At 38.3% G+C, this 14,102-nt stretch overlaps 2 long non-coding RNA genes across 2 annotated transcripts; both read right to left on the bottom strand.

Moving 5' to 3' along the window:
- Positions 1–694: 694 nt before the first annotated feature.
- Positions 695–2,123, bottom strand: LOC145424545 (uncharacterized). Its single transcript, XR_013905621.1, has 2 exons — positions 1,391–2,123; positions 695–1,313 (listed from the first exon to the last, which is right to left on the bottom strand). It is a non-coding gene; the product is annotated as an uncharacterized LOC145424545 (long non-coding RNA).
- Positions 2,124–7,539: 5,416 nt separating this feature from the next.
- Positions 7,540–10,239, bottom strand: LOC145424544 (uncharacterized). Its single transcript, XR_013905620.1, has 2 exons — positions 9,762–10,239; positions 7,540–8,792 (listed from the first exon to the last, which is right to left on the bottom strand). It is a non-coding gene; the product is annotated as an uncharacterized LOC145424544 (long non-coding RNA).
- Between the last annotated feature and the right edge of the window lie 3,863 nt (positions 10,240–14,102).

Below are 14,102 nucleotides of genomic sequence, written 5' to 3'. Positions count from 1 at the left end.
CAGATGCCAAAAACCTCTCAAACCAAGCCCCCTTGCCGGTGATGCTGTGCGCAACCTCGTGACGGAGTCAAGCATATTCAAAACACCCCCTCACCTCCCGTGTCAAACTCAAATGTCAGCCTATTTCATGTGTCACTTTTGGAGCAGTTGCCATCCCGACGAGCCATGGAGAAGTTCGTGTTTGTGTTATTTTACTTATTTGGTGTTCTGGTGTGTTTGGGCACCGGTCAGCACCATCGTGTTGAGCACGTGTTGGACCGTGGACACACCGGATTCGGTGGGAGAATAACGGTCAGGTGTACAGTTTACTGAGCACTGGGACTCAGTATCGTTTACCAGCACAGACACGGAGACGCGCTCAGCTTCTATTGAGAGCAAACAACCAAGTGAACCCTCCGGCTGCGTCCAGTAGACGAGACACACCGTCTGGGCCGGGAGCTTTCCGAGCATTCAGACTCTTAAACTGCTTCAAGAAATGGTTCTTTGGGGCACCTTTAATGGTTTTTCAAAGAACCTTTTTAAAAATGGTTCTTTAAAGAACCATTTTTAAAAAGGTCCTTCAAATGGTTCTTTAAAAGAACCATTTTAAAGAACCTTTTTTGAGTGGTTCTTTAAAAAAACCATTTTAAATCTTTCAAAATAAAATGCATCATAAATTGAATTTGAGTAGGGTAAAATAAATACGAGCACAGCATAGACATATATTAATGGTTTATTGTCATTTTGTAGTTACCAAAAGACAAAAAGGCATTTTAACCCTCAGCACAACATCACTACTAATACATGTCACATATTAGTGTTTTAAAAAGTAATAATTAAATATATTGGCTATACTATAAATAAATATATATATAAATACTATATCTACAGATAACACAACAAATAATACATGTATTGTTTAATTAATAAAACATCAGAAAGTGATAAAACACATTAGAAATAGCAATAGCTTCATAACAGACCAATAAATCAACACATTTTCATCAGCAGATATTTGCATGTTCAGTAAAAACATTTCAACAACAAGTTTATGATTAAAATGATCAATGAACTTCAGCCTTACGCTATGTAATGTACTTTTCATGTTGTACTCATGGTCCTTTGTTAGTCCAGTTTAGGACAATGTCTCTGACGTATGTTTCATATCAAATATATGTCATATCAAAACAAGCCCACACCTGCAGTTGTTTCAGTTTTTCACTGGTGTTTCCTGTCAGCTGGTCAACCTCACTCAGGCGGACATCCATATCAGCCAACCAAATGACAAGTTCCTCCCTTTGTGCTTCAAATCCCTCCCACTCTGAGACAAGGAGCTGAAAGAGAGAGAAAAGAGTCAATTATAAAGAAGAGAGAAAAGTGAAACCCTCCTCAGAAGGTCTGACTCGCATACCTGCAGTTGACCTGTGATGGACTCCAGTTTGGCGTTCACGTCATCCCTCGTCGATGCCAACAGCCGAGTCTGCAGGGTGCCCTGGAAGAGCTGAGTTAATGTTCGACTCCTCCTGGTCAGGCTCTCCAGCTGGATGACCCGAGGTCTCCCCTCTCGCCGCTGCCTCTGAACGCACAAACACAAATTGCATCTGAAGCAGGAGGTGCAGATTTTTTTTGCTATTCTTTTCTAAATCCAGGCTTGATCACGTGGAGGTATTTGGAAAATTGTTTTGGCCAGTGGACGACTGTTGTCTTGCAGAAAGTCAAACCAAACATATGCGATACACAATCAATTCACAAGAACACATTGTAAAAAATAAGTCCAGTTCTTGCCTGATTTCAAGTGAAAGCTGCATCAAAACAGGGTAAAATGAGTGTTTGCAGCAAATGTGAGCACAAAGCCTCACTTTGTACAAGCCTGCTATTACAGTTCTCCTCTATGCAGACGACTTTCCTGTTTTCAAGGCACAACTTGGATCTGCTGTACGAATCTTATGGATACACACTAAATGAAATAATAGTGTGCATGACTCCAGATTCTGATCCCTCATCCTAATATGGTCCCAACATAGCAACAGCAATAATGCAAATGTTGAGGCTTCAAAATACAAAGTCCATAAACCAATGGCTGACATGGGTTTTATCATAAGGGTGATAAATATACAGATTTCAGACTGTCTTAGAGATTTGATGTTCATTTACCTGCAGATGCACTATACGTACACTCTAAAAAGTAATTAATGGGATCTTTAGTCATTACTTACATATATATGTTGTTGTGAAATGAAAAATCAAGTTCATAAATACTGTTAGACTTCCTAATTAAAATTTTTATTTTATTGAGTTCGGGTGACACATAAATTATGCCTCTTTACTCAATATATAATCGTGATTTGTCTGAATTTAAAATCTTCTTTTAATCAAAAAACAATATAATTTTAAGTTCTGTCGATGTAAAATACAACTTGATGACGTGTAAACAGCTCATAGTTCCCTTCTTCTACACAAGCGGACATATTCAACAGCACGTGTTCAAGGTTTATCAAGAGCTGTGTTCGTCGCGAACGGTGAGTAATTTTATGCGAAATTACACATATCTGCAGTCGCTCTGGATTTTGTTAGTTTACTTTAAAACAACGACGTAACATACATAACATACATCTTAGCTTGCCCCCGCGTTTGTGTGTTTTAATATACACACAGCAGCTAATTCCGCGATAGCATAAATTGTTGGGCTCTTTTTGGAAAATTTAACACTGACGTTACTCTAATGCAGACCACTGTAATTGTCTTATAATTTTTAAAAGATAGCGGACGTTGTTCGCCCCGGCGCAAACTACTATGCTAACGTAGCTAGCCAAGCTAAGTTGTGTTCACTGTGATTTTATTTTTGAAATGTGAAATTTATTTTTTGAAGGGAAGCATTTTATGTTAGTAATTGTTAAGAAACGCTTCTAAATTTTCGTAACGTTACGGGGTGAAGTTCAACCCCATTGGCTTCTGCGCAGGAAGTGCGGTCGCCATTAGTCCGGTGTGTCTGTTGACCGCTAAGAGCGGTTCTTCACCGGCTGCTCGGCCTATTTTCACAGGTAAAAGACCAGACTTAAGTGCACTGTGCCGCATATGGTAGGCTAGTTAGCTGTCCCTAATTTTTGGGTACTTTCCGTGTTTTGTAGAGACGTAGAGGCGGCGTGCATTGGCACTGGCTGTAACATTGATATGCCTCAATAAAGGTTGAAAGTAAGAAAAAAATCAATAGCGGGCCGCCATCTTGGTTGGGTCCCCATTCGCCACCAGTGCATTTTTTCTACTGAGGAATGTATTCACCCATGGTAAATAAGGAAAATGTTTAAATATTTTTCCAAACAGATAAGGCAAGAAAGGTCAATAATCCCACATATGGTTTCAGTAGTATGCCAGTTTTTGCAACACTAGGGTGCACAAAAATGACCATAGCTGCTGACTCAGCATTGATTCCAATTTGGTTTTGGAGAATGAAATGAAAACAGATCAAGTGGGATTATTGACATTGTAGCTTGTGTATAAAAAAGTTTGGTTTTTTTTTCGTATTTACTGTCAGAAATGATTCTGTCCTGTCATGCCACACCTTATGTTTGCTTTTGTTGATAAAAAAAAAAAAACTAATATATATATATATATATATATATATATAGTTTTATTTTATTTATTTATTTTTTGAGTTAACACATTCCTCAGTAGAAATACATGCACAAATATGCACTGGGGGCGAGTGGAGACCCCTCCAAGATCGCGGTCGTTGGGGATACACGCTCCAACAGACTGGCCCAGTCCATGTCACCTCTATGTATATTTGATCTATGGAAAGCCACGTTAGGCCTTCCAGCACCCAGTGTATTCAGGTCTATGTAGTTTTGAATGTTTGGTTCTAGCTCACACAGCTTTGACAGGTGAAACTTATTCACTGTATTGAAGACTCACAGGTGAAGTTGAAAATACCATCTTTTGTATTTTTGTGCAGGCACAACTTTCTGGTGTTATACACTGTCCTGGCATTGCAGATCTAGGGGTTCCAGTTAAGACGTGGTCAGCCTTCTAAAGAAAGTGGGAATCTCACCGAAATATTCAGTTACTTTGCTGTGTTTCTTGCCAGGACAAAGGCTCAAACCATCATCTTCTCCTGGTATCGAATACCAAGGGACCTTCTGAAGTAAGCTTTAACAAGTAAGCTTGAATTGAGTAATTCAGAATCATGAAGTATGGATTGGCCTTGCAAAATCTGTAAATTTGCAACCTCCACTAAGGAAGAGCTGATGAAACATTATAGGTTACGCCATATCCCCAGTGTACAGCCTCTGCCATGTCCTTACCTAGATTGTTTTTGTTCATTTAAGTCATGGGGTAGCCAAAAATCACACAGATCAAGGAAACACTCAACTCACTCAACAATGAGAACCTCTGAAATACTCAGTTTCTGTTGCCAGTTCTGTAATGTGGGCACATTTTCCACTGAAAAAGAGTATTTTGAACACCTTCTATTTTTTTCTATCAATCAGGACAACACAGTTGAAAAGCGCAGAGAAATTGCTATTCGCTGCCTCATAGTCTATCTTGGAGAGAAGGAGGAGGATCTTTTCAAACAATACAGCGCAAGTACTTGAGTTGGTTTTTAATTTTTTGTTTAGTTTTGAATGCATGTCTCTGTTGGGTCTTTGTGTTTTGTTCATTGGATTTTCTGTTCAGGGTTGAGTATTTAAGTCATTCAGTGCCATAGACGTCTTTAGACGTCAAAATGAATCCGAACGCTCAGTGCCATAGACGCCTCTTGAGCTTTTTATTGAATTGAGAAGGTGGTGGAGTTGATTACATGGATAAAATCCCACCAGCGTGACAGTCGGCTCTACTGAGAACGAGTATTGTGGCGCGATTTTTGATCCAGCTCGTCATTTCGAGCTTGAGGTGTCTGCAGCCTGACGTCATGGTTTTTCTAGCGATTCCAGTGAACATGAACCGGATTTATCTGACCAGTATCTCCTGTTAGAAACTTCTGAAGGCAGCAGGGACCAGAATAATGAACGATTTGCTGCATAAAACGCACAGTTGATAGACGAACCGATGGCCGGGTGGGGGGTGAACAGACTAAGTCGCGCACTCACTTGTGCGGGAGTAACACACACACACAGACTCTCAGAATCATAAATCAGTCGCTTTTTTCTTATATATTTTTCAAATGTTGAAATTGTCTATAAACAACTATTTTTATACAAAAAATAATCTGCCAAAAATACATTTTTACAGGTGATTTTTTTACTTCATAGTAGTAAAACATAGTTGAGATGTTGCATGAATCATTGAAACACGAAATATTTACATCAAAGTCACTGATCTGCTAGAAAAACCTATTTACACAAAGCGCTTTTGATCCAGAAACAGGTGTTTTGTCATGAAAGTTTCTCTTTTCTACTGCAGATTTCTAAATAACAGAGGTAGAAACATTTTTTTTTGCTGCTGAAAGAAGAGAGACTCATTTTTGTCATGGTGGTTTCAGAATTCACATAGTCATAGAACAAAATATTCTGTGAGCCTTCAAAATCAGTGAAAAAGCTAAATATCTCTGGCACTGAGGGGAGTATGAAATCTGAGAGTGGCTGGCACTGAATGAGTTAAGGGACATTCCAACCCTAAGTGAAGATATGTCTATTGCCATGTATAAGTGAGAAAAAAGCATTTCAGAATTACAATCTGAAGATGTTTATTGCCATTGTCATTGAACATAATTTGCTGAATAGAAACCTGTTTCCCTGATAAGGTGCAACATAAACACACAGGATAAAAAATTTTGTAGCCAGCGCAGTCATTTTCCTGATCTGGCAGCAGCTTTAGCAGAGCATAAACAATGGAAGTGAATGGCAGGTACTAGCATTTTGTGTGCAAAAGTGATTAAAATCACTCAATAATGATACCAAGTATTCCTGGGGAGCTCAACAATCATGCTGACTGCAAATGAAAAGTATGAATTGACATGAAGGATTTTCAGGAGCCGATTTAGACTTGGGACTACATTACGACAAAGCACTGCTGTAAGCCTCCACATGGTTATAACACAGCAGTTGAAGCCACTGCCGACCAGTGTCTATAAACCAACATGCTATTTGTGCAATATTTCTTCAACAAATCAAAGACCCATCCATTGTTACTGCAGCTTACCATGCTTGTATAGTAGTGGCTGTGTGTGTTTGTTTATGGAAGCTGGAGGCTTTTCCAACTGTTGCGTTATATCCATGCACCATACAGTGGATGTTTACAGCGGTGTTTGTCGTAACTGCAATGTAGTCTCAAGTCTAAATCAGCTTCTGCAAATCTTCCGTGTTACTTTTGCACTTTTCATTTGCCGTGAACATGATTACTGAGCTCCCAAGAAATATTTGTTTTCATTACTGTTTTCATTTTTGTTAGTCATTTTAATCACTTTTGCACACAACATGCTAGCACCTGCTATTCACTTCCATTGTTTGTGCTCTGCTCAAGCAAATGGATTGCTTCCGGATCAGGAGAATTAGTGTGCTGTTTACAAAAGGCTTGTTTCTCACTTTCTAACTGTGGCAATATGGCAATAGATAAAATTTCACTTAGAAGTGGAATAACCCTTAAAAATGATTTATTAGATTTTCTTTTCAAAGTGGAAAAACAAAACTGTGAAAAACAAGACATTTTTTATTTTAAACGTTGGATTATGGTTTAATTTAGCTTTTAAAAATTACAGAATGACAAAGTAAAATCACTGAAAAACACAAAAGACAACCTGTTTTAGCTTATTTTCCTACCTGTAGTAGTTCATTCCCTTATGCACGTCATCCTGAAGTGCTTGAGCTATGTATTTTATACATCCTAACATTTAATTTCTCCTACAAGGATGAGGAGGAGCTCAACGCAGACCTTGCAATGCAAATCATGAAGATTGCTATCATTGGTGATGGGCCTCCAACCATCATCGTTGAGGGATCCAAGATCCTGGAGAGGATTGATGTTGCCAGATCCTGTGCTTTGATGATGGGAGTAATCTACGCTCTGAACCTTACCTATCCCAAGCAGCTGAAATTTACCTTTGAGGTATTTCAAAAGCTATGCCTTGAGCTTGATGGACAAAAAGCCAGCTCTAAAGTAATGAATCTTTAGTTTGGTATTTTCTAGAGCAGACTTGATAGACCATTCGTGAGTGAGTTTCACAAAAACCTTATTCCTGCATTTCTGGCACTACTTCATTGTGTTTTACTAAATTTTAAAGCGCTGTTCTTAAGTCTTCTGAGTTAATGGTTTGCTGTGTCTTAAATGCTGTTATTTGCACATTTTTAAGGAATGCGTTTAATTTCTCCCATGACCTGTGTTCTGAGGGTATTGGTGTGTTTTAAAGTTTGTGTAATGCCCTCTTTAGCTGGCCTTAATCTTGAGGGTGAAAAGTCAAATATGGAAGAGAATCAAGAATACTTTGTAAGAGTGCTGACAAAGTTGAATGAAAGAAGCTTTGCTCATTTTATGTTTAAATTAGTGCATTTAATGTATAGCAGCCTGTCATCTTTTGTTTTGATTCACTGTCACATGTTAAAGTAAAAAAAAAGAGGATTCAAGTAGTAGGTTTTATTACAATTTTAATACACAGTTCCTTAAGTTTCAGCGGGCAATTTGTGTTCTAGGAAACTGAAGCCCACAAATCTTGCACTTCGCATGCACGTTAAAGAATTGTGATGTTTGTTATTGTAATTAAATGGGTCTAACTCATTTGAATACATCTGTCTGAATTTCTATTCTTTCTGAGCACCAGGTACGAGTCCGTTAGCTGATGTCCAGGTATTTGGCATCACATCTGCCGCATTCAAACAAATACACACAACATCCATTTCTTTTTTCTGAAGGTCATGACACAAGCGCACACACAGCCCATGTTAAGGCTGACGTTCGTTTGGGGGAAAAAAGTGATCGACAAGTTTCTAAGGTCTTAGAACCTTGACTTCTTTGTGGGCAGGCACCACCATGCATGAGCCTGCCTACGCGGTAGTCATGGTTATAAGACACAGCCAAATGATCAAGGTTGTATTTTGGAGCGAATTAGCCTGCTGGGAAACAGGTAAATACCCTTATAGAATCTCCTGTGGGACCAAAAAATTACTACACTGTAACCAAAATATCATATTTGACCAACATAAATACTATTTATGCCGACAGTTAAGTTCATTTTAATTATAAATGTGTTTTATTTTGATCAAAAAGTTACTTCACCATACATAAATATAATCTTGGATCAACTTAAATTCCTGTGTATTTGTTGACAATTATTAAGTTCATGTTACTCAGAATGTGTTTTTTTTTGTGGCCAAAAAGTAACTTCACTATACATAAAATTCACGTTGGATCAACTTAAATTTTTGTGTTCTAGTCGAAAATTATTAAGTTAATTTTACTTAAGAATGTTTTTAATTGTGGCCAAAAAAGCTACTTCACCATACTCAAAAATATTGCTTTGAATTAATGTTATTCTGCCAGAAGTTGGCTTAACTCAAAAATTCTAGTGGAAAACGTTAACATGTTTTTTTTTATTTGAACCAATGTTTTACTTATTAGAGTGTACCTGCTCCATGGTTTTTCACAACATTTTGCATATCACTATTTAATACAGGAAGTACGTGAACTAAAACATGTCATCGTTCTTTGTGAGAGGACCATATTAATGAAACAAACCTCAATGACATCATAGAGATCCCTAAAGATGCTCCTGCTGCTTCTCTTCCTCCTCATCCAAAGCTTCCTTCTCCTTGTCCTCAACTTCCATCCAATTGTAATTCAATCTAATTGTGTTTCTGCCCCTCCTCTTCCTCATTTTGTTGGACCTGTGAACACAGTTAATGTGAATCTGGATTAATTTGTGCAAACAAGAAAAATCTACAGCTTTTTGGTCAGAGGTGCTCTTGTGATTTAAGCCGGGTAGAGTAGATTTATGTGTTGATGCTACCTGCTTCAGCTCTGGCTGGATTACAAACTTTAACCATGTGCTGAACTTTGGCCCAGCGTTGATACCTCTTGTTAGTATAACGACCTCTTCTTAGCTTGTATGTATGATGTATGATGGTGGATAAATTAAATATACAAAAAAATTTAACTATATTACAAAAGAACATCTATCTTGGAAACATCAAATGACCGGAGCATAACTTGTCAACTAGTCCGAAACTAAGTTATGCAGGAACAGTCAAAGACACACCTTCTCATGTTTGAAACCATTGTTTGAAAGGTTCTTTGTGGCACCAAAACAGGTTCTTCTATGGCATCAGTCTAAAGAACCACTTTCTATTCATTTCTATATAATTCGATTAGACAATGAAGAGTTATCTAATCTAATTATTCATTCAAAACTCTTATGCATAGCTGTATTTTATACAGCTCATACAGAATTCAAAGTACAGGTTCATGTGAGTATTTAATGTACGGCTCAGATCTACAGAATTTCAGTTTCTAGAGCAGACACAGAGCTCACAACAGGCTTCAGGCGCCAATTTAGTGACTTTAACAATATATTAAATTTTAATTTCGGTCTAGCTGACATTAGGTTATGTACGCAGCACGCAATTGAACCACATATTTTAGAAGCCAAAGGTTCAAATTAGCTGGGAGCACCTTCACTTAATTATAACAGTGGTTTTGTTAGGAAAACAGTTTCTGTATACCGGATACTAAATTGCGCTGACCTCAACTGCTAACGTATCTAGCTAATCGCTACTATTAGCACAACATTAACAGCAAGCTACAATGACGAGTAACAAAAACAAAACAGTAATAAGGTTTTAATGGAAATGTTTTACCTTTCCTAACAGTCCCAGAATCCACAGCTTCAAAGTCCAGCAGGTACTGAAGACTGTTATCCGTTTCGCTGTCACCGTCCGTGAGTTTTTTTCCCCGAAAGGTCAAGGCCCGCCGCTCGCACACTCTGTCTGCGCATGCGCATCCCAACGACTGACCCCCTCCGTTCGCTCCCGGGAGGTTATAGTATGACGTGTTCTGACGTCACTCTCTCTCTCTGTCATTTATTTGGCTCGAAACACATATTAACAAATTGCTCAGTGATGAACAACTACTCAGATCATTTACCTAAGCTGTGCTTTGTCAAAACGAAGTGTGTGTTCATTACACTGACATTCTGTTCTGCAATTGTTATTTACTTGTATCTTATAATTTGACTTTACATACTGCTGGGTGGTTTGTAAAGTTTACAATAACTAGTATTATCATTATGCTGTATTTTCAAAAATATATAATAATCTCAAAAGTAATGCCTTGGAGTAGAAAATAGTAATGCTTTATTAAAATTTAAAACTAAAGTACAGTACTTGAATGTGTGTATTGTGTCTACTGTTTGTTAACTCACCATATTCATAATGTGTTTGTGGGGTTAGGGGTGTGTGTGTGTGTGTGGGGGGGGGGGTTAGGGTCTTTAGGCTTTGGCCCCCACCCCTGCCACCAGTATATTTTTAAGCAAATATTTCTAACTTTTATTTGAATATTCAGTTTCCTACCATCTTCTCTTAAAGGGTAATTGCCAGGTAACCCGCCCTCTCCCTTCGCACACACATGCACACAAAGAAAACACACAGTATAATTCACAGCCTCATTATAGTGAATAAATATTTATGCCCTTTACACCATCAAACTTAGATTGCTAAGGATGAAGAACCTTTTGTTCTTTAAAGAACCATTTGTAATAGCTGAAGGACCATCCACAAAATAAAAAGGTTCTTTGACGTATGATGGTTCTTTAAAGAACCATGAAGCCATCTGAAGAACCATTTAAGAACCATAATTTTTCTGAGCGTGTACCTGGAGTTGAGTGTTTTAACCGATGCATGAAACGATACATAAGTTGTAACGGCCGCCGTTTTCTTCGTGAGTATTTATTCAACGGCGTGCTGCGGGGAAAGGCCTGTTCTAACGTTTGAGTCTAAGGTTTATTTTTAGCACCTGCCGGCTCTTTTTTGCTTCTCATCTATGGGCTCAAATTGTGGTCATAAATATTTTGTTAATTATTTGTGGGGCGGTCGTGGTTCAAGAGTTGGGAGTTCGCCTTGTAATCAGAAGGTTGCCGCCTCGAGTTTCACATGTACTTTTTGGCTAAGTCCACACACAAATCTTTTTTACACATACAAATCTTTTTTACAAGTACAACATATTTATGACCACAATTTGAGCCCATACTCATCCGTAAACACTCTTTCACGTCATTCAGTTTATTTTGAAAAGTCTCAACAGGATCTTGAGCTTTATTGTGAAAGGGAAATAAACAAGCGTACACGATGGTTTTACCGTCCTTGTTGCTAACGACAACACATAAAAACAGTCGCTACACCCTGCTGTGACATCACACTCCAGAGCTGACGTCGGTGTCACATGATACATTTTCAGCTTTGATCTGGTCCTACCAGCTCACAAATAGGGGCGGAGGCAAGGCAAGTTTATTTGTATCGCACAATTCGACACCGATGGTTTGCTTTGCAGAGACATTAGAAACAAAAGTTATTACAGACACTAGCAACGGGATCAGAGAACAGCACAGAAAAAAACTCAAATGGATTCCTTTAAAGGAGACAGTCCACAGGAAACCAGGCCCATAGAAATATCTGAAGAGGAGATGCAGACACTTCTCTTCAAATCCGTCTTTATGACCCGTACACAGGCAGAGAGACGAGAAATGGATGAAAAAAACTTTATCGTTCAGTTTGTTGTAAAGCTTTCAAACACCATTACAACAAAAACTAAATTAGTCATAAAACCCATCGACATGTTTTCACTCATCAAAACAGTCACAGAAAAAACTGCAGGAAAATTACCTGCAGAACTGCCAACATCTATAAACAGGGTGGTTAAGTCTGTTTTCCGTGGACTGCACAAGATGTACGACTCCAAGGACTTGCTACGATTTTTCATTGTATTTCGTCAGTCAACATTTGAAGAAAATGTCTCAAGAATTTTAATATCAGAGATCAATAAGGTAAAGGAGAAATGGATAAAGGGTTCTGTTGTTTGGGAAAATCAGACCAGTCCTGCTGAAACGTCTGAAGAACAGATCCCCAGTCCAGGGCAAAGGACACAAGAAACTAAAGAAAGAAACTTTATAATTCAGTTTCTTGTTAGGCTGAACAACATGGTCGCCTTAAAGACAGGCACAGCAACAAAGCAGGTCAACATTTTTGCCATTTTAGAAAACGTCATTGAAATGGCTGTGGGTAAACTACCCACACAACTTCCAAAATCTTTAGACAAACTTGTTAGAGCTGTTTATAAGAGTCTAAAGAAGACATATAAGTCTAAACTGATGGTACAGACTGCCATGGAATTCAGGCAGTTAAACTTTGAAGATAATGTAGCAAGAATGTTGATATCTGAAGTGAACAGGATGAAGGAGAAGAGGATTAAGGTTTTTGTTGTTAAGGAGAATAATAACAACAATTCATCTGAACAATCCTCTTCAAACACCACTAGGAACTGTTGTTGTTTTGGGAAATTTTTGAAAACATTGTTTCCCTACAAAATCATAGTCGAAATCAGGCTATGATTTCGACTATGATATATACAATTCACAAGATTTCAACAATTTTAAAATCCTACAGTGTTGGTTCTGTCTCGCATCAGCCCCATCCAAACAGGTCGCGGCAGATGGCTGACCCTCTCTGAGCCTGGTTCTGCTGGAGGTTTCTTCCTGTTGAAAGGGAGTTTTTCCTCCCCACTGTTGCCAAGTGCTTGCTCGTGGGGGATTGTTTGGGTTGGAGCTTTAATTTTGTAAGGTTTTTACCTTACAATTTAAAACACCTCGATTCAGAACCTCTCACTGTTGTTGAAATTGTTTGGCCCTTTCTGTGAGGGCACTGCATGTTCTCAATCTCATTGGGAAATGCTACATTTTGCACATGAATGCAGATTTATTCTAAATTGCAAAATGCATTTGCTAAAAATAAACAAACTAAACTAATGCATGGCTATGGTGTATTTTTATGAATCTCGTACTCAGGTAATAAATACTTTTGTCTTATTACTGAGCAATAATAAAGTTTAAAAAAAAACCTCATGTCTTTTAATGAACCGCTTGTGTTTTAGTTTAGTTATAGTTATAGGTAGTGGCCGAAAGAGTTTTGGTCCCTCTTACTCCAATGTAAGCTTGTGGAAAAAGCCCAAGAAGTGTGTTCAAGCCTGTCTATTGAGCAGAGTTTAGATTATGAAACTCTTAAGAAAACTGTGCTGCAGGCGTATGAACTTGTCCCTGAAGCATATCGGCAGAAATTTAGGAATCTTAATAAAACTGCTAACCAGACTTTTGTTGAGTTTGCGCGAGAAAAGAATGTGTTGTTTGAGAAATGGTGTTGTTCATGTAAAGTTAAAACCGTGGAAGAGTTAAACCCTTATTTTGCTGGAGGAGTTTAAAAAGTGTTTGCCGGAACGCATCGTGACTTATTGTGGACAGAGGGGGATCTAAAGCTCCAGTGAAATATTTCATTTGTTTTAATTTGCTAGAACCTCAGAGTAGGGATGTGCGATGTGACCAAAATCACATATCCTAGTGATGGGATTTCTGGCTCTTTTTAGAGATCCGGCTCTTTCGGTTTGGCTCACTAAAAAGTGCCGGCTCTTTCGGCTCCGAACCGGCTCTTCGGGTTGTTTTGTTGCTTTAATTCATTTATTATTAACAATAATATAAAATTATGCACAAAAGGAATTACTAACGTAAAAAAAAAAAGTGGTTTTATTTATATATGTTTATTATAGCTGTCGAAATTAACGCGTTAATTGTGATAATTAAATTTTGGAATTAATTACGTTAGAATATTTAACTATTTAGCGCAACACGCAGATAAGTCGCTCCCATAATTCCACTTGATTTGTTTACCGCGCCACTGAAAATGGAGAAGCAGGAAGCGGATGGCCTTCTGGATGGGGAATTTAAATACAAGAAGAACATAGATGGGACAATAAACAAACGCGTTGTAATTTGCACTCACTGTAGTAAAGAGTTTCAATTTCACCGTTCAAATTCGACCTTAAAATACCACCTTAATGCCAAACACGCGTTTGTCGGGGCAGCAGCTTCACCCGGCCTGCCTCAGACCACTCTTAGTGAACGCAGGCCACTCGGTAAGTCTTCTTTGGACAAACTGACC

Source organism: Astatotilapia calliptera, chromosome 23 (assembly GCF_964374335.1).
Source record: "Astatotilapia calliptera chromosome 23, fAstCal68.1, whole genome shotgun sequence".
Classification (NCBI taxonomy): Eukaryota; Metazoa; Chordata; class Actinopteri; order Cichliformes; family Cichlidae; genus Astatotilapia; species Astatotilapia calliptera.
Note: the sequence above shows the minus strand (reverse complement) of the source record. Positions and strands in the feature narration are given on the sequence as shown.